Source organism: Carica papaya, chromosome 4 (assembly GCF_054855325.1).
Source record: "Carica papaya isolate Zhongbai chromosome 4, ASM5485532v1, whole genome shotgun sequence".
Classification (NCBI taxonomy): domain Eukaryota; kingdom Viridiplantae; phylum Streptophyta; class Magnoliopsida; order Brassicales; family Caricaceae; genus Carica; species Carica papaya.
Genome location: NC_142312.1, coordinates 11312615 through 11339711, shown reverse-complemented (window position 1 = coordinate 11339711; position 27097 = coordinate 11312615).

Genomic DNA, 27097 nt, shown 5'->3' with positions numbered 1-27097 from the left:
ATTTTAGTAATAAAATACAGAAGTATTAAATATAAAAAAACTACTATTACTCGAACATTAAATAAAAGTAAAAATTAGAACAAAATTACAAATGCAATTAACAAAAATGCTCTGATACAAACATTAAAAAACCCATGGAATTAACATATAATTCATAAAATAATTCTTTAACTATTTTTGTAAGATCATTTTATATAATTTAATATACAATCACATTAATGGTTCATTGTAGTTCAAGCCCTACAATGGATGTTTTTATGTAATTTTTTGAGAGTATTTTTTCTAAAACAAACTAAAATTGATAAAAAGACAAAAGTATCACCATCTTTAACCTCCAAACAGCCGAAAAGAAAAAAAATTGTAGGTTTATTGACAGAACTTCTATTTCTAAATAGAATTTATCATAGAAAATTCATAACTCTCTAATTTTTTATTCAAAAATTATAGAACACAAGAGCATAAATGTAAAAAACTATTATTACTAAAACATTTAAAAAAATGCAAATTGGAACAAAATTAAACATGCAATTAACAAAAATACTCTGATACTGATGTTAGAAAACTCATAACATTAACATATAATCTATAAAATAATTTTGTAACTCTTTTTCTAAGATAATTTTGTATAATATCACATATAATCATATTAACGGTTCGTTGTAGTTCAAGCCCTAAAATAGATATTTTCCGTGATTTTTTCAAATTATTTTTTCCTAAAAAAAAATAGATAAAAAGATAAAAATGTCTCCATCTTCAAACTCTGAAGAACCGAAAGGAAAATAATTTGCAGGTTCATTGACAGAACCTCTATTTCTAAATAATATTGATTTTAAAAAATATATAACTCTCTTATTTTTTGTTTAAAAATTACAAAAAATATTAAGTTAAACCTTTTAGTCTCTACCTTCATACAAGACTAATATTGCATATATTTGAGTAATAAAACACAAATGTATTAAATGTAAAAAACTTTTATTACTCAAACATTCAACAAAAATGCAAATTGAAAAAAAATTAAATATGCAATTAACCAAAATACTCTGATACCAATATTAGAAAACTCATTGAATTAACATATAATCCATAAAATAATTTTGTAACTTTTTTCCTAAGATCATTTTGCATAGTATCACATACAATCACATTAATAGTTCGTTGTAGTTCAAGCCTTACAACGGATATTTTTTTGTAATTTTTTCAAAAGTAATTTTTTTAAAAAATAAAATAAATGAAAAGATAAAAATATCCCCTTCATCAACCTCTGAATAGCCGAAAGGAAAAAAATTTGCAAGTTCATTAAGAGAACCTCTATTTCTAAATAGAATTAATTTTAAAAAATATGCAACTCTCTCATTTTTTGTCCAACAATTATTAATATCAAATTAAAGCTTTTAGTCTCTACTTTTATTTAAGACAAATATTGCATATATTTGAGTAATAAAACACAAAAATATTAAATATAAAAAATTATCATTGCTCAAACACTTAATAAAAATACAAATTAGAACAAAATTAAACATGTAATTAACTAAAATGTTCTGGTACCAATATTAGGAAACTCATGGAATTAACATATACTCCACAAAATAATTCTTTAACAATTTTTCTAAGATTATTTTGCATAATATCATATAAAATTACATTAATTGTTCATTGTAGTTTAAGCCCTACAATGGATATATTTCTGTGATTTTTTCAAACTATTTTTTAAAATAAATAAAATAGATGAAAATATAAAAATGTCCCCATCTTCAACCTCTTAATAGCCAAAAAAAAAAAATTAATGGTTCGTTGTAATTTAAGCCCTACAATAGACATTTTTCTTTGATTTTTTCAAAGTACTTTTTTGAAAAAAAATATAATATATGAAAAGATAAAAATGTTCCCATCTTCAACCTCTAAACAACCAAAAGAAAAAAAAAATTGTAGGTTCATTGATAGAACCTCTATTTCTAAATAATACTGATTTTAAAAAATACATAACTCTCTTATTTTTTCTCAAAAATTATAAAAAATATCAAATTAAACCTTTTAGTCTCTACCTTCATATAAGACCAATATTGCATATATTTGAATAATAAAACACAAAGGTATTAAATGTAAAAAATTAATATTACTCAAACATTCAACAAAAATATAAATTAAAATAAAATTAAACATCCAATTAACCAAAATACTCGGATACCAATATTAGGAAACTCGTAGAATTAACATAAAATCCATAAAACAATTCTTCAACTATTTTTCTAAGATCATTTTGCATAAGTTTATATATAATCGCATTAATGGTTCATTACAGTTTAAGTCCTACAATAGATATTTTTCTGTAATTTCTCCAAAGTATTTTTTTTAAAAAAATAGATAAAAAGATAAAAGTATCACTATCTTCAACCTCCGAACAACCTAAAGGAAAACAATTATAGGTTTATTGATAGAACTTCTATTTCTAAATAGAATTTAACTTAGAAAATTCATAACTCTCTAATTTTTTGTCCAAAAATTATAAATAATATTTTAAATTAATATTTTTGGTCTCTACTTTCATTTAAGACCAACATTGCATATATTTGATTAATAAAAAATAAAAGTATTAAATATATAAAACTATTATTACTAAAATATTTAAAAAATATATAAATTAGAACAAAATTAAACATGTAATTAACTAAAATATATTGATATCAATGTTAGAAAACTCATGAAATAAATATATAATCTATAAAATAATTCTGTAACTTTTTTTCTAAGATCGTTTTGCATAGTATCATATTAATAGTTCGTTGTAATTCAAGCTCTACAATATACATTTTTTTGTGATTTTTTCAAAGTATTTTTCTGAAAAAAATAAAATAGATAAATAGATAAAAATGTCATCATGTTCAACTTCTTAACAATCGAAAGGAAAAATATTTGCAGGTTCATTAACAGAACCTCTATTTCTAAATAGCATTGACTTAAAAAAATACATAACTCTATTTTTTTTGTCCAAAAATTATAAAAAAATATCAAATTAAAGCTTTTAATCTCTACATTCATATAAGACAAATATTGCATATATTTGAGTAATAAAATATAAAAATATTAAATGTAAAAAACTGCTATTACTCAAACATTTAACAAAAATGCAAATTAGAACAAAATTAAACATGCAATTAACCAAATGCTCTAATACCAATATTAGGAAACTTATGGAATTAACATATAATCCATAAAATAATTTTGTAACATTTTTTCTCATTTGTATAGTATCACATACAATCACATTAATGGTTCGTTGTAGTTCAAGCCCTATAATAGATATTTTTCTTGTAATTTTTTTAAAGTACTTTTTCTGAAAAAAATAAAATAGATGAAAAGATAAAAATGTCTCCATCTTCAACTTCTGAACAACAGAAAGGAAAACAATTTGCAGGTTCATTGACAGAACCTCTATTTCTAAATAGCATTGATTTTAAAAAATATATAACTCTCTTATTTTTTGTCTAAAAATTATAAAAAATATCAAATTAAATCTTTTAGTCTCTACATTCATATAAGACCAATATTGTATATATTTGAGTAATAAAACACAAAAGTATTAAATGTAAAAAACTGCTATTACTCAAACATTCAACAAAAATACAAATTAGAATAAAATTAAACATGTAATTAACCAAAATGTTCTGGTACCAATGTTAAGAAACTCACGAAATTAACATATACTCGATAAAATAATTCTTTAACAATTTTTCCAAGGTCATTTTGCATAATATCATATAAAATCACATTAATGGTTTAATGTAGTTCAAGCCCTACAATGAATATTTTTTTGTGATGTTTTTAAAGTATTTTTTCTGAAAAAAAATAAAATAGATAAAAAGACAAAACTGTCCCCATCTTCAACCTCTGAACAGCCGAAAGAAAAACAAATTTGTAAGTTTATTGATAGAACCTTTATCTCTAAATAAAATTGATTTTAGAAAATATATAACTCTCTAATTTTTTTCAAAAAATTATAAATAATATTTTAAATTAAAATTTTTAGTCTCTACTTTCATATAAGACCAACATTGCATATATTTGAGTAATAAAATACAAAAGTATTAAATGTAAAAAACTATTATTATTCAAACATTCAACAAAAATAAAAATTGGAACAAAATTAAACATGCAATTAACCAAAATGTTCTGGTACCAATGTTAGGAAACTCATGAAATTAACATATAATCTATATAATAATTTTGTAACTATTTTTCTACAATCACATTAATAGTTCATTGTAGTTCAAGCCCTACAATGGACATTTTTATGTGATTTTTTCAAAGTATCTTTTCTGAAAAAAAAATAGATAAAAAGTCAAAAGTGTGTCCATCTTCAACCTTTGAACAGCCGAAAGAAAAAAAATTTGTAGGTTCATTGACAGAACGTTTATTTCTAAATAGAATTGATTTTAGAAAATACATAACTCTCTTATTTTATGTTCAAAAATTATAAATAATATTTTAAATTAAAGCTTTTGGTCTCTACTTGTAACACCCAAATTTTTTATTTTATTATTATTGGAATTATTTTGATTTTGATTTTATTTTAATACTTAATTTATTAGGTAATAATTATGTGGTTTTAATTTAATTTAATTTAATTTAATAGAAATAAAAATAATAATAATGATAAAAGGGGGTAAAATTATTTTTTGGATTTAATTGAAAATGATTTTGGAAAAAAGGGGTGAAATTTTGAATTCTTGGGGTTTTTTTGAAAAGAAAATGGAAAATCGGGGGTCAAAACGCAATTTAGAAAAATTACGCCACGTTAGCGGCCCGGTCAACAACTCCGGCCAACCAGGACACACTGCGTGGCAGAGACGCTGACGCGGGAAGGCCACGCGGAACGAGCCACGTGGGCGATCCGCGTGCGCGCGATCGGACGGCTGAGATTTGTTCCCGTGCACACGGACGGTCCAGATTGCACGCGTGCAGATGGCTTAAATTGAATCACGCACAGACGGTCCAGATTCATTTCCAATTTAATCGCGATCGGACGGTCCAGATTAAATCCTGATGGACAGCTCAGATTAAAAGGGGAGGGTTATAAATAATCTCATCCACACCCAACCCCAAACCCTAGCCGCCAGAGCCCTCGTCGGAGAAGATAGCCCAGCCACTGAAGGAACCGACCGCCGCCACCCGCCGCCGCACCGGGGCACTTTTCGGTCGCCAAACGAGGTAAACTTTCTCCCATTGGCTCGGATTTCAATGCTGAACCCCCCTGTGGCCAAATTGGAGCCAAACCACCAGCCAATTGACTGAAAAATGCCACCGAAGCCCGGCGGCGCAGTCATGGATTTTCTCAATTTTTACCTCCGACGAGACCCTTCTCGTTTCTCGTTCGATGTAATTTTTATACCACTATAACCACCGTCCTTTGCTCTACAGGTTGACCGGAACAAAACACCAAATCACGACTCGTGCTGGAGGAGCCGCCGCACCCGAGAGCTCCGCCACCGGTAAGTCTCAGTTTTTTGAGTTTTTTCGACCCACTGAGGGCCTTACGTGTGTTTTATCACAGGAACCAATGCAAGTTTGGCCGAATTCAGTTGGAAACGGCCAACCCGAGGCAGAATTCTAAAATTGGCCAAGGAGGCCCTGGGTTTGATTTGGAGTTTTTTGGGGACATGTGCAGGTACCGGAAGTGTGTTTCAGTTCCCAGAGAAAAATTCAGGGAATCTAGGGATTGCCCGTAGGCACAGTGAAAAACCGATTTTAGATTTCTAATCAAGTAAAGATCCCTCACCCTATTTTCTATCACGGCATTAAAGCTTAATAAATGATAAAACGGTATTTTATGAATTAATAGATATGTATAATTAATTAAGATTGCTAATGGGGCCCGAACCTGATGTATTTATCGGTCTGTTCCTGTTGATGTATTTTACAGTCTAAATGCAGTATAGTATTTGATGGTTTATTCTGTGGTTTTGTATGCATGAATTACTGTTTACTTCACTGCTGCTTGGTTTCATGGATTTAATGTATGCTTGCCTTGTTGAATGCACGTTACTTGTTTAAGTGCTCATGTTTTTGTGAGAAATAGAAAACTAAGAAAAAAATAAAAAGGGTATGTGAATTTATAAATGGATAAGTCGACAGCCTCACTAGATATCCTAGGAGATGGTAGACGGACCGGGACCATAGGGGACCCTACCGGGAACGTGGTCTCTCATATCGGACGAGGTATAGAGACTTTAAATGTTTTGGCGCTCATACCAGACGGGGTATGGGGACGGCCCACTTCACCCTCATACCGGACGGGGTATTGAGGTTTATGGTTTTGTCGCTCATACCGGACGGGATATGGGGACGGCCCTGGAATTAAGGTGAATGGTTCACGTGTAGTGGGAACCCCTATGGATCCCCATGGATACTAGTAGGCTGATAAAAGAGGAAATTTGTTGCCTGATGATTGAAATACAAGAGTATGATATGTGTTATGTTACAGAGTGTGCATGATCTTATGATGTTTATAATGTTATTGTCTTCATGAATCTCACCGAGGTAAGTGGATAGTAAGGAGTTTTATTTATTGATAAATGAATTTGTTTTAAATTATGCTCCATTGGTAGTTTTTATTTTCTACCAACCTTTACTTCTGTGACAGTGAGATAGTGTGACATCTTTACTGGGCTAGTGTAGCTCATTCCTTACTTAACCATTTTAGATCAGGAGGACTTGGTTCCCGAGCCCGTTCCGCATGAAGACGACGAATAGAAGCCTAAAGATTTATTAGTTTTCCTTATAGTATTCATTCATAGTATTTTCTTTAGTTAGTTTATTCTTTCATATCTTTAATACGTTTTGATTATTGTGTAAGGAATGTTAATCATAATCTATTTTATTTCGTTTCCACACTTAGAATAAATATATACATTTCCTTTTAATTTTCGGGGCCGTTACACTACTTTTGTAATGACCTATTTTCTTTGAATAGAAACGAGCGTTGCCTCATGCATAAACCTGATAAATTCTATGTAACGTTATGCTAATCCCTATAAATCAACAATATATCCCTCGTACGGAGTCACAATTCATGAGACTTACAATAATCCTTTCAAATTACATATATTTGAGTAATAAAATAAAAAAGTATTAAATATAAAAAACTATCTTTACTCAAACATTCAATAAAAATACAAATTAGAACAAAATAAAAAATGCAATTAGCCAAAATGCTCTGATACCAATGTTAGAAAACTCATGGAATTAACATATAATCCATAAAATAATTCCTTAACTATTTTTTCAAATATCATTTTGTAAAATATCATATACAATCACATTAATAGTTCATTGTACTTCAAGACCTATAATAGATATTTTTCTATGATGTTTTTAAAGTATTTTTTTGAAAAAAATAAAATAGGTAAAAAAGCAAAAATGTCTCCATCTTCAATCTCTGAACAGTCGAAAGGAAAAAAATTTGTAGGTTTATTGATAGAACTTCTATCTTTAAATATAATTGATTTTAGAAAATATATAACTTTCTAATTTTTTAAATTATAAATAATATTTCAAATTAAAGTTTTTGGTTTATACTTTCATTTAAGACCAACATTGCATATATTTGAGTAAGAAAATTCAGAAGTATTAAATGTAAAAAAATTATTATTACTCAAATATTAAATAAAAATGCAAATGGAACAACATGTAATTAACCAAAATATTATGATACTAATGTTAGGAAACTCATGAAATTAACATATAATCAATAAAATAATTATGTAACTATATTTCTAAGATCACTTTGCATGGTATCACATACAATCATATTAATGGTTCATTGTACTTCAAGCCCTACAATAGACATTTTTCTTTAATTTTTTTAAAGCATTTTTTCTAAAAAAAAATAAAATAAATGAAAAGATAAACATTTCTCAATCTTCAACCTTTAAACAACCGAAAGGAAAAAAAAATTGAAGTTCATTGACAGAATCTCTATTTCTAAATAGTATTGATTTTAAAAAATACATAACTCTTTTTTTTTGTCCAAAATTTATAAAAAATATCAAATTAAAGCTTTTATTCTCTACCTTCATATAAGACCAATATTGCATATATTTGACTAATAAAACACAAAAGTATTAAATGTAAAAAATAACTATTACTCAAACATTCAACAAAAATACAAATTGGAACAAAATTAAACATGCAATTAATCAAAACACTCTGATACCAATAAAACTCATAGAATTAACGTATAATCCATAAAATAATTCTTTAACTATTTTTCTAAGATCATTTACATAATATCATATACAATCACATTAATGGTTCATTATACTTCAAGCCCTACAATGGTTATTTTTCTGTGATATTTTTAAAGTATTTTTTTTAAAAAAATAAAATAGATAAAAAGACAAAATTGTCACCATCTTTAATCTCTGAACAGCTGAAAAGAAAATAATTTGTAGTTTCATTGACAGAATCTCTATCTTTAAATACAGTTGACTTTAGAAAATACATAACTCTTTATTTTTTTGTCTAAAAATTATAAATAATATTTTAAATTAAAGTTTTTGGTCTCTACTTTCATTTAAGACCAACATTGCATATATTTAAGTAATTGAATACAAAAATATTAAATGTAAAAAATTATAATTACTCAAACATTTAATAAAAATGCAAATTTAAACAAAATTAAACATGTAATTAACCAAAATGTTCTGGTACCTGTGTTAGGAAACTCATGGAATTAACATATACTTAACAAAATAATTCTTTAATAATTTTTTAAGATTATTTTGCGTAATATTATATACAATCATATAAATGATTCATTGTAGTTCAAGCCCTACAATGAACATTTTTCTGTAATTTTTTCAAAAGATTTTTTCTGGAAAAAAATAAAATAGATAAAAAGACAAAACTGTCCCCATCTTCAACCTCTGAACATCTGAAAGAAAACAAATTTTTAGATTTATTGACAAAACTTCTATAAAATAATTTTGTAACTATTTTTCTAAGATCATTTTGCATAGTATCACATATAATCACATTAATAGTCCGTAGTAGTTCAAGCCCTACAATGGATATTTTTTCTGAAAAGAATAAAATAAATAAAAAGATGAAAATATTCTCATCTTCGACCTCTGAACAACTGAAAGGAAAAATATTTGCAGGTTCATTGACAGAACCTCTATTTCTAAATAGCATTGATCTTAAAAAATACATTACTCTCTTATTTTTTTTTTCAAAAATTATAAAAAATATCAAATTAAAGCTTTTAGTCTCTACATTCATACAAGACAAGTATTGCATATATTTGAGTAATAAAACATAAAAGTATAAAATGTAAAAAACTGCTATTACTCAAACATTCAATAAAAATAAAAATTGGAACAAAATTAAATATTCAATTAACCAAAATTGTAGCGCCCGCAGAAAAGGAACCGGAAAAAAAAAAAAAAAAAAAAAAAAAGCCACGTCAGCAGCCACGTCAGCTGGCCCGGTCAGCAATCCCGGCCAACCGGGGCCTGCCACGTGGCAAGACCACGTCACTCCGGAACGGGCCACGTTGGCGATCCGCGTGAGCGCGATCGGAAGGCCCAGATGCAATCGCACGGACGGCCCAGATTCAATCAAAAACGAACGACCCAGATTAAAACAAAATGGACGGCTGAGATCAAAAGGCAAGGGGTTATAAATACAACCCCCACACCAGACCACAAACCCTAGCCGCCTGCCGCTCGCCGGAGAAGACAAACCAAAAGCCGGCCGCCGCCACCCGCCGCCGCGCTGGGGAAATTTTCGACCGCCGATCGAGGTAAATTTCATACCCCTGACTCGTTTTTCCACGCTGATTCCTCCTGTGGCCAAATCGGAGCCAAAATCCCGGCCAAACGGCCGGAATACGCGGTCGAAGACCAGCGGCGCCGCTGCGCCCCTTCTCGGTTTTTGCCTCCGACGAGGCCCTTCCCGGCCTCCGTTTGATGCAATTTTTATATCACCGTGATCACCATTCTTTTCTCTACAGGTTGACCGGAGCCGAATCACCAAAACACGAACCTCGCCAGAGAGCCGCCGCACCCGAGAGCGTCGCCGCCGGTAAGCTCCGTTTTTCCGTGATTTTTTGGCCCCCCGAGGGCCCTAGGGTTGTTTTCTCGCAGGGACCGATGCGAGTGTGGCCGAAAACAGCCAACCCGAGGCGAATCGCCGCCGCTCGCGGTGGCGCCGTCACCGGAGCACGGCGGAGCCGCCGTGCCGGAGTTGCGATATTGGCCAAAAAGGGGCCCTGAGCCTAATTTGAGATTTTTTGGAACACGTGCAGGTACCGTTAGTGCGTTTCGGTTCCCCGGGAAAAATTCAGGGAAAATTAGGAACAGCCTGTAGGCGCACTGTGAATCGTATTCGAATCCCAAAAACAAGTAAGGACCCCTCACCCTATTTCCTATCACGGTATTAAAGTTCAAAATAATAAAACGGTATTTCTTGAATTAACGAATGTGTGAAATTACTTAAGGTGGCTAATGGAGCCCGAGTCTAGTGTGATTGGTGATTTACTGTTATTTGGCTTGTTTACAGCTTTAAATGCAAAATGAGGTTTGATGTGTTCATTTTACAGATTTGTGTGCATATACTACGTTTTTATTAATTATGGGTTGAATGACTGAAAAACTGATACTGTATGTTGTCTGTTTGACATGAATTACGATTTGCTTGTTTAAATGTGAATTGATGATGCTGACTGAGGAAAAGGAAAATAAAAGATTGTGTAGACTGATAATTGTATTATGGGGTCAGCCTGACTAGATATCCTGGGAGATGGTGGACGGACCGGGTCCGTAGGGAACCCTACCGGGATTGTGGTCTCACATGCCGGACGGGGTATGGAGATTTCATAGTTTTGGCGCCCATACCGGACGGGGTATGGGGACGGCCCGTTTCACCCTCATACCGGACGGGGTATTGAGGTTTATGGTTTTGGCACCCATACCGGACGGGGTATGGGGATGGCCCGTTTCACCCTCATACCGGACGGGGTATTGAGGTTTATGGTTTTGGCGCCCATACCGGACGGGGTATGGGGACGACCCTGGAAACTGATTATGAATGTTAAAGGTTAACGGGTAACGGGACCCCTATGGACCCCCACGAATACTAGTAGGCTGGTAAATGAGAAAAAAAAAGATATGTTGTATAATGATTGAATTACAAGAGGCGTGATAAGTGTTATGTTTTACAGCTTATATTATTCCATGATTATGATGATGTTATTGTTTTTCTTATATTGTTTCATAAATTCCACCGAGGTAAGTGGATGGTAAAGGTTTTATCATAAATAAAAGGATTTGTTGTAAAACATGCTCCATGGGTCCTTTGTGTTTTCTACCCACCTTTACCTCCGTGACGGTGAGATATCGTGATGTTCTTACTGGGCTAGTGTAGCTCACTCCTTATTTAACCATTTCATATCAGGAAGACATGGTTCCCGAGCCCGTTCCGCAGGAGGACGACGAAAGGGATGCCTAGAGACTCTGTAGTCATACTCATAGCTTTATTTTTGAGTTTCTCTTTCAGTTAGTTTAATCATTTATATTTTAAGTACGTTTTTGGTTTTCGTGTAAGGGATGTTAACTGAAATTTTGATCTCGCTTCCGCATTTGATATATTTAAATACTCATTTCATTTTAATATTTCCGGGGTCGTTACAAAAATGCTCTGATACCAATATTAGGAAACTCGTGAAATTAACATATAATCCATTAAATAATTCTTTAACTATTTTGCTAAGATAATTTTGTATAATTTCATATACAATCACATTAATAGTTCATTGTAGTTCAAGTCCTACAATGGATATTTTTCTGTTATTTTTACAAAGTATTTTTTATGAAAAAAACTAAAATAGATAAAAAAAAATAAAATTGTCACCATCTTCAACCTCTGAACAGCTGAAAGGAAAACAATTTATAGGTTTATTAACAAAACTTCTATTTCTAAATAGAATTGATCTTAAAAAGTTCATCACTGTCTAATTTTTTGTTCAAAAATTATAAATGATATTTCAAATTAAAGTTTTTGGTCTCTACTTTCATTTAAGACCAACATTGCATATATTTGAGTAATAGAATACAAAAGTATTAAATGTAAAAAACTATTATTACTAAAATATTCAATAAAAATGCAAATTTTAACAAAATTAAACATGTAATTAACCAATATACTCTGACAACAATGTTAGAAAACTCATGAAATTAACATATAATCTATAAAATAATTTTGTAACTTTTTTTAAGATCATTTTTTATAGTATCGCATACAATCACATTAATGGTTCGTTGTAGTTCAAGCCCTACAATAGATATTTTTCTGTGATTTTTTTAAAGTATTTTTTTAATAAAAAATAAAATAGATGAAAAGATAAAATTGTCTCATCATCAATCTCTGAAGAGCTGAAAGGAAAAAAATTTGTAGGTTCATTAATAGAACCTCTATTTCTAAACAGTATTGATTTTAAAAAATACGTAACTCTCTCATTTTTTGTCCAAAAATTATAAAAAAATATCAAATTAAAGCTTCTAATCTCTACCTTCATATAAGACCAATATTGCATATATTTGAGTAATAAAACACAAAATTATTAAATGTAAAAAATTGATATTACTCAAACATTAAAAAAAATGCAACTTGAAAATAATTAAACATGCAATTAACCAAAATGCTCTGATACCAATCTTAGAAAACTCATGGAATTAACATATAATCCATAAAATAATTTTGTAACTTTTTTTATACAATCATTTTGCATAGTATCACATATAATCACATTAATAGATTCGTTGTAGTTTAAGCCCTACAATAGACATTTTTCAGTGATTTTTTCAAAGTATTTTTCTGAAAAAAAAAATAGAAGAAAAGATAAAAATGTCTTCATCTTCAACATCTAAACAACAAAAAGGAAAAAAATTTGCAGGTTCATTTACAAAACCTCTATTTCTAAATAGCATTGATTTTAAAAAATAGATAACTCTATTATTTTTTGTTCAAAAATTATTAAAAAATATCAAATTAAAGCTTTTAATCTCTACCTTTATACAAGACCAATATTGCATATATTTGAGTAATAAAACACAAAAGTATTAAATGTAAAAAACTGGTATTACTCGAACATTCAACAAAAATGAAAATTAAAACAAAATTAAACATACAATTAACAAAAATACTCTCATACAAATATTAGAAAACCCATGGAATTAACATATAATTCATAAATTCTTTAACTATTTTTTTAAGATCATTTTGCATAATTTTATATACAATCACATTAACGGTTGATTGTAGTTCAAGCCCTATAATAAATATTTTTGTGTAATTTTTTCAAAGTATTTTTTCTAAAAAAAATTAAAATAGATAAGAGGACAAAAGTGCCACCATCTTTAACCTCCGCACAGCCGAAAGGAAAAAAATTTATTATGTTATTGACAGAACTTCTATTTCTAAATAGATTTGAACTTAGAAAACTCATAACTCTCTAATTTTTTGTCCAAAAATTAAAAATAATATTTTAAATTAAAGTTTTTTGTCTCTACTTTCATTTAAGACCAACATTGCATATATTTGAGTAATAGAAGACAAGAGCATTAAATGTAAAATAGTTTTATTACTAAAACATTCAAACAAATGCAAATTGGAACAAAATTAAACATGCAATTGTAACGGCCCCAGAAATTAAAAGGAAATGTATATATTTATTCTAAGTGCGGAAGCGAAATAAAATAGATTATAATTAACATCCCTTACACAATAATCAAAATGTATAAACGTATGAAAGAATAAACTAACTAAAGGAAATACTATGAATGAATATTATAAGGAAAACTAATAAATTCTTAGGCTTCTACTCGCCGTCTTCCTACAGAACGGGCTCGGGAACCAAGTCCTTATGATCTGAAATGGTTAAGTAAGGAATGAGCTACACTAGCCCAGTAAAGACATCACACTATCTCACTGTCACAGAAGTAAAGGTTGGTAGAAAATAAAAACCGACCAATGGAGTATAATTTATAACAAACTCATTTATCAATAATAAAAACTTTTACTGTCCACTTACCTCAGTGAGATTCATGAAAATAACTTATGAGAAACAATAACATCATAAACATCATAAGATCATGCACACTCTGTACCATAACACATATCATACTTTTGTATTTCAATCATCAGGCAACAAATTTCCTCTTTTATCAGCCTACTAGTATCTATGGGGATCCATAGAGGGTCCCCGCTACACATGAACAATTCACATTAATAACTTAATTCCAGGGCTGTCCCCATACCCCATCCGGTATGGGCGCTAAAACCATAAACCTCAATACCCCGTCCGGTATGGGCGCCAAAACACATAAAGTCTCCATACCCTGTCCGATATGAGTGACCACGTTCCCGGTAGGGTTCCCTATGGACCTGGTCCGTCCACCATCTCCCAGGATATCTAGTCAGGCTGTCGACATTATCCATTTATAAATTCACATACATTTTTCTATTTTTTTTCTTATCTCAATTATCCAATCAAACATAAAAACGTAAACCAGTAATGGACACCAAACAAGGCAACACAACATCGGGTTCAGAATAATTCAAACCATAATAAATGAAACCGTGATTCATGCATACAAAACCATAGAATAAATACATCAGGCACCATACTGTATTCAAAACTATAAAATAAATCAAACAACACCTGACCAAAAAATACATCAGATTCAGGCTCCATTAGCAACCTTAATTAATTATACATAACTATTAATTCATAACATACCATTTTATCATTTATTAAGCTTTAATGCCGTAATAGGAAATAGGGTGAGGGATCCTTACTTGTTTCAGAGTCTGAAATCAGGTTTTCACTGCGCCTACAGGCAGTCCCTAGATTCCCCAAATTTTTCTCCAGAAACTGAAACACACTTTCGGTGCTTGTACATATCCCCAAATCAGACCCAGGGCCCTTTCGGCCAATTTTAAAATTTTGGCACGGCGGCTCCGTCGTGCTCCGACGACAGCGCCGCCACCCACGGTGGCGATCCGCCTCGGGTTGGCCATTTTTGGCTCATTTCGACCGAATTCGGCTAAACTTGCATTGGTTCCTGTGACAAAGCACCCCTAGGGCCCTCGGTGGGCCAAAAAATTCCAGAAAACCGAGACTTATCGGTGGCGAAGCTCTCGGGTGCGGCGGCTCCTCCGGTGCGAGTTGCGATTTGGTATTTTGCTCCAGTCAACCTGTAGAGAAAATGATGGTGGTCATAGTGGTATAAAAATTACATCGAACGGGAACTGGGAAGGGCCTCATCGGAGGCAAAAATTGAAAAAACTCCCGGCGGCGGCGCTGGACTTCGATGGTGTTTCTCAGCCAATTGACCTGTGGTTTGGCTTCGATTTGGCCACAGGGAGGTTCAGCATCGAAAAACGAGCTAAGGGGAGAAATTTTACCTCGTTTGGCAGCTGGAAAATCCTCCAGTGCGGCGGCGGGTGGCGGCGACCAGTTCCTCCAGTGGCTGGGTCGTTTTCTCCGGTGAGGGTTCTGGCGGCTAGGGTGTAGATACGATTATTTATAACCTTCCCCTTTTAATCTGAGCCATCCATCATGATTTAATTTGGGCCGTCCGATCGCGATTAAATTAAAAATAAATCTGGGACGTCCATCGCGATGCGATCTAGGCCGTCCGTGCATGATCAAATATGGACCGTCCGCACGCGTGAGATTTGGGCCATCCATGCGCGCTTTTGATCTGGGCTGTCCGTGCACGCAGGAACGGATCTAGACCGTTTGATCGCACGCACGCAGATCACCCACATGTCTCCGTCCCGCGTGGCTTCCCGCGTCAGCGTCCCTGCCACGTGGCGTCTCCTGGTTTGGCCGGGGCTGCTGACGTGGCACTATTTTTTTAAATTGCATTTTGACCCCCGATTTTTGATTTTTTTCAAAAACACCCCCAAAATCAAAATTTTCACCCATTTTTCCCAAAATCAATTTCAATTAAATCCCAAAAATAATTTTATCCCATTTTATTATTATTATTATTTTTATTTCTATTAAATTAAATTAAAACCTTATAAATTAATTATTAAAATAAAATAAAATTAGACAAAATTCCAATAAAATTAAAATAAAATAAAAGAAAAATTTTCGGTGTTACAACTCTCCCCCCATAAAGAAATTTGGTCCCCCAAATTTGCCTCTTACTCTTGGTCGAAGAAACGGGGATATTGGGCTCTAAAGTCTGATTCTAGCTCCCAGGTAGACTCCATTGGCGAGTGGTTTTGCCACACTACCTTTACAAATGATATTTCCCGGTTGCAGAGTATTCTGCTCTTTCGGTTTGTGATACCGACTGGTACTTCCTCATAAGATAAGTCCTCTTGGAGTGGAAGCGGCTCATGAGCCAAGACATGAGAGGGGTCCCGGTTGTTCTTTCTGACTGTCAATTAGTCTGAGGATGGAAAACAGTACTGAGAGACAGCTTTGTTCCCATGGCCTGCTGAAAGCTACTCCAAAACCGAGAAGTGAACCTGGGGTCCCTATCGGATACCACTCACACTGGAACTCCAAACAATCTTACTATTTTTTGGATGTACATTCTTGCCAACTTGTCCAGGGGATCGGTCATCCTGATGGCTAGGAAGTGGGAAGACTTGGTAAGCTGGTCAATAATTACCCAGATGGCGTCATGTCCTGAACGTGCATTGGGTAATCCCGTTACGAAGTCCATGGCGATATGTTCCCACTTCCACTCCGGGATCACTAAGGGCTGAAGTAACCCGCCTGGGCATTGATGTTCTGCCTTGACCTACTGACATACCAAGCATTTAGATACAAAGTTAGCTATGTCCCTCTTCATCCCATTCCACCAAAACCAGGGTCGCATGCTTTGGTACATTTTGGTACTTCCGGGATGCATGGCAAACTTGGAGCTATGGGACTCTGTCATGATGTCTCTCTTTAACTCACTGTCGTCTGGGACACACACCCTGTCCTAAAACTGGAGTAACCCATCGGCAGAGACTCGGAATTTTGAGCTCGCTCCTTGTTCTGCATCATTCTTGCGGGCTACTAGGGCGGGGTCGACTGACTGGGTTTCCCTTATTCTCTGTATTAACTCGGGTTGGATGGTCAGAGGGCCTAAACATGCGACTCTCTTCAGGTCCTGAAGCCGAACCTATTGTGTGGCCCCAATTTGCCTGCGTTCTGAAACCATTTAATGGGCTAAGATACTTGCACTTTTCCTGCTGAGGGCATCTGCCACCACGTTGCCCTTACCTGGATGATACAAGATATTACAATCATAGTCTTTAAGGAGTTCCATCCACCTTCTCTGACGCATGTTGAGATCCTTTTGAGTGAATATGTGCTTCAAACTCTTATGATCGGTATAGATCTGAAAGGTCTCTCCGTATAAATAATGGCGCAAGGTTTTCAAGGCGTGTATGATTGTGGCAAGTTCCAAGTCATGGGTGGGGTGATTCTTCTCATGATTTTTTAACTGTCTGGACCCATAGTCTATGACTTTCTCATACTGCATCAGGACACAACCCAGGCCTAGATAGGAGGCATCACTATAAACTGTATATCCCCCCGATCCACTCGGTAAAGCCAGTACGGGTGCAGTGGTCAGTTGTTCCTTTAATTCTGAAAAACTTCTCTCACGGTCTTCATTCCACTCAAACTTGGCATTCTTCTTTATGAGCCAGGTTAGGGGAGCCGCTAGACTAGAGAATCCTTCGACGAATCTGCGGTAATAACCTGCCATTCCTAGGAAGCTACGGATCTCCTTAACTGATGTCAACTTTTCCTAGCCAAGTACCGCTTCAACCTTTTCGGGATTCACTGATACTCCTTCCTTCGATACAATGTGTCCTAGGAAGGCAGTCTGCTCAACCCAGAATCTACACTCACTCAACTTTGCATATAGCTTCTTCTTTCTGAGGACCTACAAAACTTGGGCTAGATGATGAGCATTCTCTTCTCTACTTTTTGAGTATACCAAGATGTCATCGATGAACACAATAACAAATTGATCCAAGAATTCTTTGAAGACCCTGTTCATCAGGTCCATAAAGATGGTCGGGGCATTGGTTAGCCCAAATGGCATGACCAGGAACTCATAGTGTCCGTACCTAGTTCGAAAGGCCGTTTTGGGGATGTCTTCTGTTCTTATTTTCACCCTATGGTAACCTGATCGCAGGTCTATTTTGGAGAAGACTTGCGCACTCTGCAGCTGATCGAAGAGGTTGTCAATTATGGGAAGGGGATATTTATTCTTGATTGTGACCTTGTTCAATCCTCTGTAATCACTACACAGTTTCAACGTTCCATCTCCCTTTCTGGCAAACGTGACTCCGAAATCCCAAGGAGTCACACTGTGTCTAATAAAACCACTGTCTTGCAATTCAGTGATCTGTTTCCTCAACTCTTCCATCTCAACATAGCTTATGCGGTAAGGAGCAACCAAAATGGGCTGGGTGCCTGGTTGTACGTCTATAGTGAACTCAACTTCCCTATCCACTGGCAGTCTGGGTAGTTTGTCCAGAAACACATCCGGAAAGTCTCGCACTACCAGAATCTCTTGGATACAAATTTTCTTCTTGGGCTTGTCCTGTACCACGTCTAGGTCGGCATCGGCATCCTGCTGTGTGAGGTTGTAAACCCTACTCTAAAAAGGAGGTCTTCCTTGGTTCTAGTTCCTCGGGCGCTCTCTCGCATAGTGCTGGGCACTACCACATATGCGACAGGTGTTGTTGAGGCGATAGCATGGTCGGTCCCCGTGATCCCTACCGTAGTGCTGACAGATCTTGCCACGTGCTGCCCCTGGAGCCTGAGAGGGGGCCTGGATCGCCGGTCTGGGCCTCTTATTTTGTTGGACAAGCGTAGTAGGTGCTGGTCTACGGGTTGGAGCTGAGGGTCTGTGACTCCCTGCTGACTGGGAAAGGGTGTTGAAACTCCTCTCCACGATCTGCGCCTTTGCTAGAATGGCTGAATATGTCTTGAGCTCTAGTACCAATAAGTGCCGCTTGATCTCTAGGCGAAGGCCCCACTGGAACCTCCTGGCCTTTCTACCCTCATCCATCAATGTCTCAGGGGAGTATCGACCCAGCTCTAGGAACTTACGAGCATATTCTGACACCGTCATGTTTCCCTGGACCAGCTGAACAAACTCCTTCTCCTTTAAATATCGGATGTGCTCGAGGAGGTACTCCTCATGAAAGGCTACTAAGAACTGCTCCCAAGTGACTGGCGTAGGCAGGGTGGTCTGCTTCCCCCACCAGCATGTAGGAAGCAAAAGTAACCCTCTGCTCAGGAACCACTCCTAAGGTCTTGAAAGCCTTCTCTGTCTCCGCCAACCAGTACTGGGCATCTTTGAAAGAGGACTCCCTTGTAAAAGTGGAAGGGTTTAGTCTCCTGTACCTCTCTACGTAGCCCGAGTCAATCAGGGAAGGAGCTGGGTCTCGTGGAATAGGGACTCGGCCGGGCTGAGGATAGACTGGGGGGCCCTGTGGTGGCACCTGCTGATATAGTGGGGGCACCGGATCATACTGTGGCTGAGGCACCGGATTATACTGCAACGGTGGTGCTGGGTGGTACTGTGGAGGAGCAGGCTCTTGCTGGGGTAGCTCGGGATCCGCTCGCTGCAACGGTGGCTCAAACTGTGGTAGTAGGGGAGGGTCGGGTAATTCCCTTCTCTCCTTTTGACCCTATTGAGCAGCAATGATCCTTTCGAGCATCTCAAATATTCTGTCAACATCTTCCTAAAGCGAATCATCCCGAGCTGCTCGGTTTAGTGGGGGCCTCCCTCTCCTCATCTCTCTGCACCTGCATTTCACAAGGAAGAGTTGAGTAATAATTCTTAATTTGGTATTCCTCTAAGTATTATTGTGTAAGGGATGGGTCCGAGGAACGCGGCTTTGATACCAACTGTAACGGCCCCGAAAATTAAAAGGAAATGTATATATTTATTCTAAGTGCGGAAGCGAAATAAAATAGATTATGATTAACATCCCTTACACAATAATCAAAATGTATAAACGTATGAAAGAATAAACTAACTAAAGGAAATACTATGAATGAATACTATAAGGAAAACTAATAAATTCTTAGGCTTCTACTCGCCATCTTCCTGCAGAACGGGCTCGGGAACCAAGTCCTCCTGATCTGAAATGGTTAAGTAAGGAATGAACTACACTAGCCCAATAAAGACATCACACTATCTCACTGTCACAGAAGTAAAGGTTGGTAGAAAACAAAAACCGACCAATGGAGTATAATTTATAACAAACTCATTTATCAATAATAAAAACCTTTACTGTCCACTTACCTTAGTGAGATTCATGAAAAAAACTTATGAGAAACAATAACATCATAAACATCATAAGATCATGCACACTCTGTAACATAACACATATCATGCTTTTGTATTTCAATCATCAGGCAATAAATTTCCTCTTTTATCAGCCTACTAGTATCCATGGGGATCCATAGGGGGTCCCCGCTACACGTGAACCATTCACATTAATAACTTAATTTCATAGCCGTCCCTATACCCCGTCTGGTATGGGCAACAAAACCATAAACCTCAATACCCCGTCCGGTATGAGGGTGAAACGGGCTGTCCCCATACCGCGTCCGGTATGGGCGCCAAAACACATAAACTTTCCATACCCCGTCTGATATGAGAGACCACGTTCCCGGTAGGGTTCTCTATGGACCCGGTCCATCCACCATCTTCTAGGATATCTAGTCAGGCTGTCGACATTATCCATTTATCAATTCGCATACCTTTTTCTATTTTTTTTCTTAATCTCAATTATCCAATCAAACATAAATACGTAAACCAGTAATGGATACCAAACAAGGCAACACAATATCGGGTTCACAATAATTCAAACCATAATAAATGAAACCATAGAATAAACACATCAGGCACCATACTGCATTCAAAACTGTAAAATAAATTAAACAACACCTAACCGAAAAATACATCAAATTTGGGCTCCATTAGCAACCTTAATTAATTATACATAACTATTAATTCATAACATACCATTTTATCATTTATTAAGCTTTAATGCCGTAATAGGAAATAGGGTGAGGGATCCTTACTTGTTTCGGAGTTTGAAATCGGGTTTTCACTGCGCCTATGGGTAGTCCCTAGATTCTCTGAATTTTTTTTCGGAAACTGAAACACACTTCCGGTACCTGCACATGTCCCCAAAATACCCCAAATCAGACCCAGGGCCCTTTCAGCCAACTTTGAAATTCCAGCACGGTGGCTTCGCCGTGCTCCGGCGACGACACCGCCGCTCAAGGCGGCGATTTGCCTCGGGTTAGCATTTTTCCAACCATTTTTGGCAGAATTCGGCAAAACTTGCATTGGTGCCTGTGATAAAATACCCCTAAGGCTCTCGGTGGGCCAAAAAATTTCAAAAAACTGAGACTTACTGGCGGCGAAGCTCTCGGGTGCGGCGGCTCCTCCGACGCGAGTTGTGATTTGCGATTTGGTGTTTTGCTCCGGTCAACCTGTAGAGAAAAGGACAGTGGTCACAGTGGTATAAAAATTACATCGAACGGGAACCAGTAAGGGCCTCATTGGAGGCAAAAATTGAGGAAACCTGCAGCAGCGCCGCTGGACTTCGATGGTGTTTTCCGGCCAATTGGCCGGTGGTTTGGCTCTTATTTGGCCACAGGGAGGTTTAGCATTGAAAAACGAGCCAAGGGGAAAAATTTTACCTCGTTTGGAGGGCCAGAAAATCCTCCGGTGCGGTGGCGGGTGGCGGCGGCCGGTTCCTCCGGTGGCTGGGTCGTCTTCTCCAGCGAGGGTTCTGGTGGCTAGGGTTTGGGGTTAGGTGTGGATGCGATTATTTATAACCTTCCCCTTTTAATCTGAGCTGTCCATCATGATTTTATCTGGGCTGTCCGATCGCGATTAAATTGGAAATAAATCTAGACCGTCCATCGCGATGCGATCTAGGTCGTCCGTGCGTGATCAAATCTGGGCCATTTGCACGCGTGAGATCTGGCCCATCCATACGTGCTTTTGATCTGGGTCGTCCGTGCGCGCGGGAACGGATTTGGACTGTCCGATCGCACGCTCGCGGATCACCCCTGTGTCTCCGTCCCGCGTGGCTTCCCGCGTCAGTGTCCCTGCCACGCGGCGTCTCCTGGTTGGCCGGGGCTGCTGACACGGCTACTGACGTGGCGCTATTTTTCTAAATTACGTTTTGACCCTCGGTTTTCGATTTTCTTTTCAAAAACACTCCCAGAATCCATATTTTCACTAATTTTTTCCAAAATCAATTTCAATTAAATCTCAAAAATAATTTTACCCTATTTTATTATTATTATTATTTTTATTTCTATTAAATTAAATTAAATTAAATTAAAACTTATAAATTAATTATTAAAATAAAACAAAATTAGACAAAATTCTAATAAAATTAAAATAAAATAAAAGAAAAATTTTGGGTGTTACAGTAATTACAAAAATTACTCTGATACTAATGCTAGAAAAGTCATGAAATTAAAATATAATCTATAAAATAATTTTTTTCTAAGATAATTTTGCATAGTATCACATACAATCACATCAATGGTTCGTTGTAGTTCAAGCCCTAAAATAAATATTTTCTGTGATTTTTTGGAATTATTTTTTCTAAAAAAAATAAAATAGATAAAAAGATAAAAATATCCTCATTTTCAAACTCTGAACAACCGAAAGAAAAATAATTTGCAGGTTCATTGATAGAATCTCTATTTCTAAATGGCATTGATTTAAAAAAATATATATAACTCTCTAATTTTTTGTTAAAAAATTATAAAAAATATCAAATTAAAGCTTTTAGTTTCTACCTTCATACAAGACTAATATTGCATATATTTGAATAATAAAACACAAAAATATTAAATGTAAAAACTACTATTACTCGAACATTCAACAAAAATGAAAATTGGAACAAAATTAAACATGTAATTAACAAAAATGCTCTGATACAAATATTAAAAAAGCCATAGAATTAACATATAATTCATAAAATAATTATTTTACTATTTTTCTAAGATCATTTTTCATCATTTCATATACAATTAAATTAATGGTTCATTGTAGTTCAAGCCCTACAATGGATATTTTTCTGTAATTGTTTCAAAGTATTTTTTCTAACAAAAACTAAAATTGATAAAAAGACAAAAATATCACCATCTTCGACCTCCGAACTGTAACACCCCATTTTTTTTTCTTAATGGCGTAAGCTACGACAATTCCACGGCCACATATGAATGCTCATTCTAAATCCACCACAAACATAGAAACCTTACCGCAATCTATTATTCAGAGTCACAGTAAACCTGCAACTCTACATGTAATATGACAGTGAAAAAGAATCTCACAGACTCCCAGCAAACATACTATCTACCCTACTACTAGTTATTACACACTCAATCATGCCAAATAACGAAAGCACTATTGCCGTGTTCCTCTACCCGCTAGGCTCGGAAATCAACAACTCCGATCCCAACTCCATCCCTACTTCATCTGTATATTATAAAGAGTGAATATATACAACTCAGTACAGTAAAAATTAAGTTACAAGCATCATATACAATAATAGGAAACTCAGGGGTCCTATATGTACTCTACCTACTCAACCTAATACCTACCCTTGGTAATTTTAAAAAAATCATGCATGTTAATTGTGGCCGCCCCTCGACATCCTCTAACCGTACAAATACTCTTTCCCGTCACCCTTATCAGCGATCACCAATAAACCGCCTATCTCTCGACCCTTAATAGGCCACACACACACGTAGATACCATTCTCACCCGTCACCAGTATCAGCGCCCACCAATAAACTACCTATCTCTCAACTCCTAATAGGCCACACATACACTCAGATTCCATTCTCACCCGTCACTAGTATTGGCGACCACCAAAAAACCGCCTATTCCTCGACCCCTAATAGGCCACACACACACACAGATTCCATTCTCACCCGTCACCAGTATCGGCGACCACTAATAAACCGTCTATCCCTCGACCCCTAATAGGCCACACACACAAAGATTCCCTTCTCATCTGTCACTAGTATCAGCGACCCCTAATAAATCACCTATCCCTCGACCCCTAATAGGCCACGCACACACCCAAATACAATTCTTTTCAGTCACCAATATCAGCGACCAAACCCCTTCCCGTCGGAGTCTCCTGACCATCACCACCATCGGCGATCAACTTACTTCTTCTAGGTAGTGACAACCAACATCGGCATCCCCCAATGCTACCATCCCAAAAATAATATCACCCTATCCTTACTCCACCACCTTATCTTGAAGCTCTCTTATACCTTTAACCTGTATACCTAAACCACACGTGTTTCCCCATAAAACACACATTAATACTTAACACACCCACACTGGTAACGTTCCCTTGCCAACTACCAAATTTACAGCAGCTATACCAACCTATATACAACCCCTACCCTCACACCACACAGCTACACCACTCATCCCCTCGCCCTACACAGCTACACCCACACACCTCTAGTTCGACACTTCAAACCCACGCTCTACGGCCTCTTTTTCCTCCTCTTAAATTTTCTGCATCCACACACTATTTTCTCTCTTACACAAATCCACCTCATTCACCAAATCCCTTCCTCTCTCTCCCTCCACGGCCTACTCTAGATACTCCACCCTCAAATCCCAAAATCACCTCTCTCTCACGGACCTCACTCACCCACCGCATTCCTCCCTCTCTCTCCTCCCGCGGACTGCTCCTCATACCTCCCCTAATACTCACACAGAATCCTCTCTCCCACACGGACCTCACTCACACACCACATTCCTTCCTCTCTCTCCTCCTATGGTCCCCTTTATAAACCTCTATTCGTGTTCATACAAATCTCCTCCCTCTTACAAACCTCACTCACACGCCGCACACCTTCCTTTCACTCCTCCCGCGGCTCCTTCCATAAGCCTCCATTCACGCTCACACATAATCTCCTCCCTCTCATGAACCTCACTCCCAAATCGCACTCCTTTTTTTCTCTTCTCTCGTGGCCTAGCCTCCTCCATATGCCCCCACTCATACTTTCCCTCACAGACCTCCCTCACGTGCCACATTCCTTCTTCTCTCTCCTTCTGCGGCCTCCTCCACACATCTCCACTCTTACTCACACAAAATCCTTCACCTACGGTCAAAATTTTAAATCTACATCAACCAACGCATGAGACTTAAAGTTTACTGTACCTCCCATCTCCATTTTCCTCTTTCCCTTGGCTTACTCTGTCACCATCCTCTGTCTCCTCCTCTCTCTCTCTTCTCGCTCGTCTCCGCCTCCCGTCTCCATTTTCCTCCTCCACTTGGCTTGCTTTGTCACCGTCCTCTGTCTCCTCCTCTCTCTCTCTTCTCACTCCTATCCGCTCTGGCTCTTCTCTCTCTCTCTCTAACCTTTTCTTTCCCCCGATCTCTCTTCTCTCTTTTCTTTCCTTTCCTCCCTTTCCTTCTTTTCTCTTTTCTTTTCTTTCCTTTCATCCTACCCGTCCATCTCAAAACGACGTCGTTTCTTTTTTTTTTCTTTTTTTTTTCAGTTACTACATATACTACCCCCCTAAAAAAAATTTGGTCCCTTAAATTTTGTTATATTACCTCCAAACAGTTTCGGATAATTTTGTCTCACCTTGTCCTCCCGTTCCCATATTGTCTCCTCATTCGCGTGATGTCTTCATTGTATCTTCACCATGGGTATCACCTTACTTCTCAACTTCCTTTCTTGTCGCTCGAGAACCTAGATTGGTTCCTCTTCATAGGACAAGTCCTTCCCCAATGGTAATGATTCACATCTTATAATATGATTCGGACCTGGGTGATATTTTGTAGTAGGGCTACGTGGAATACATTATGAACCCTACAATACCGAGGAGGAAGCACTACCCTGTACGTTTATTGACAGAACTTCTATTTTTAAATAGAATTAATTTTAGAAAATACATAACTTTATAATTTTTTGTCCAAAAATTATAAATAATATACCAAATTATAATTTTTTTTCTCTACTTTTATTCAAGACCAACATTGCATATATTTGAGTAATAGAACACAAAAGTATTAAATGTAAAAAATTATTATTACTAGAACATTCAACAAAAATGAAAATTGGAATAAAATTAAACATATAATTAACTAAAATACTCTAATACCAATGTTAGGAAACTCATGAAATTAACAATTAATCTATAAAATAATTTTGTAACTTTTTTTCTAAGATCATTTTGCATAGTATCACATACAGTCATATTAATAGTTCACTGTAGTTCAAGCCCTACAATAGACATTTTTCTGTGATTTTTTTTAAATATTTTTCTTTAAAAAAAAGTAGAAGAAAAATAAAAATTTCTCCATCTTCAACCTCTGAACAACTGAAAAGAAAAAAATTTGCAGATTCATTAACAGAACCTCTATTTGTAAATATCATTGATTTTAAAAAATGCATAACTCTTTTATTTTTGGTCCAAAAATTATAAAAAATATCAAATTAAAAGTTTTAGTCTCTACCTTCATATAAAACCAATATTGCATATATTTGAGTAATAAAATACAAAAGTATTAAATGTAAATAACAGCTATTACTCAAACATTCAACAAAAATGAAAATTTAAAAAAATTAAACATGCAATTAACCAAAATGCTCTGATACCAATATTAGAAAACTTATGGAATTAACATATAATCAATAAAATAATTCTTTAACTATTTTTCTAAGATCATTTTGCATAATTTTATATATAATCACATTAATGATTCCTTTAGTTCAAGTCCTATAATGGATATTTTTTTGTAATTTTTTCAAAGTATTTTTTTAAAAAAAATTAAAATAAATAAAAAGACAAAAGTGTCACCATTATCAACCTCTGAACAGCCGAAAGGAAAAAAATTTTTAGGTTTATTGACAGAACTTCTATTTCTAAATAGAAATTATTTTAGAAAATATGTAATTCTCTAATTTTTCTCTAAAAATTATAAATAATATTTCAAATTAAAGTTTTTGGTCTCTACTTTCATTTAAGACAAACATGGC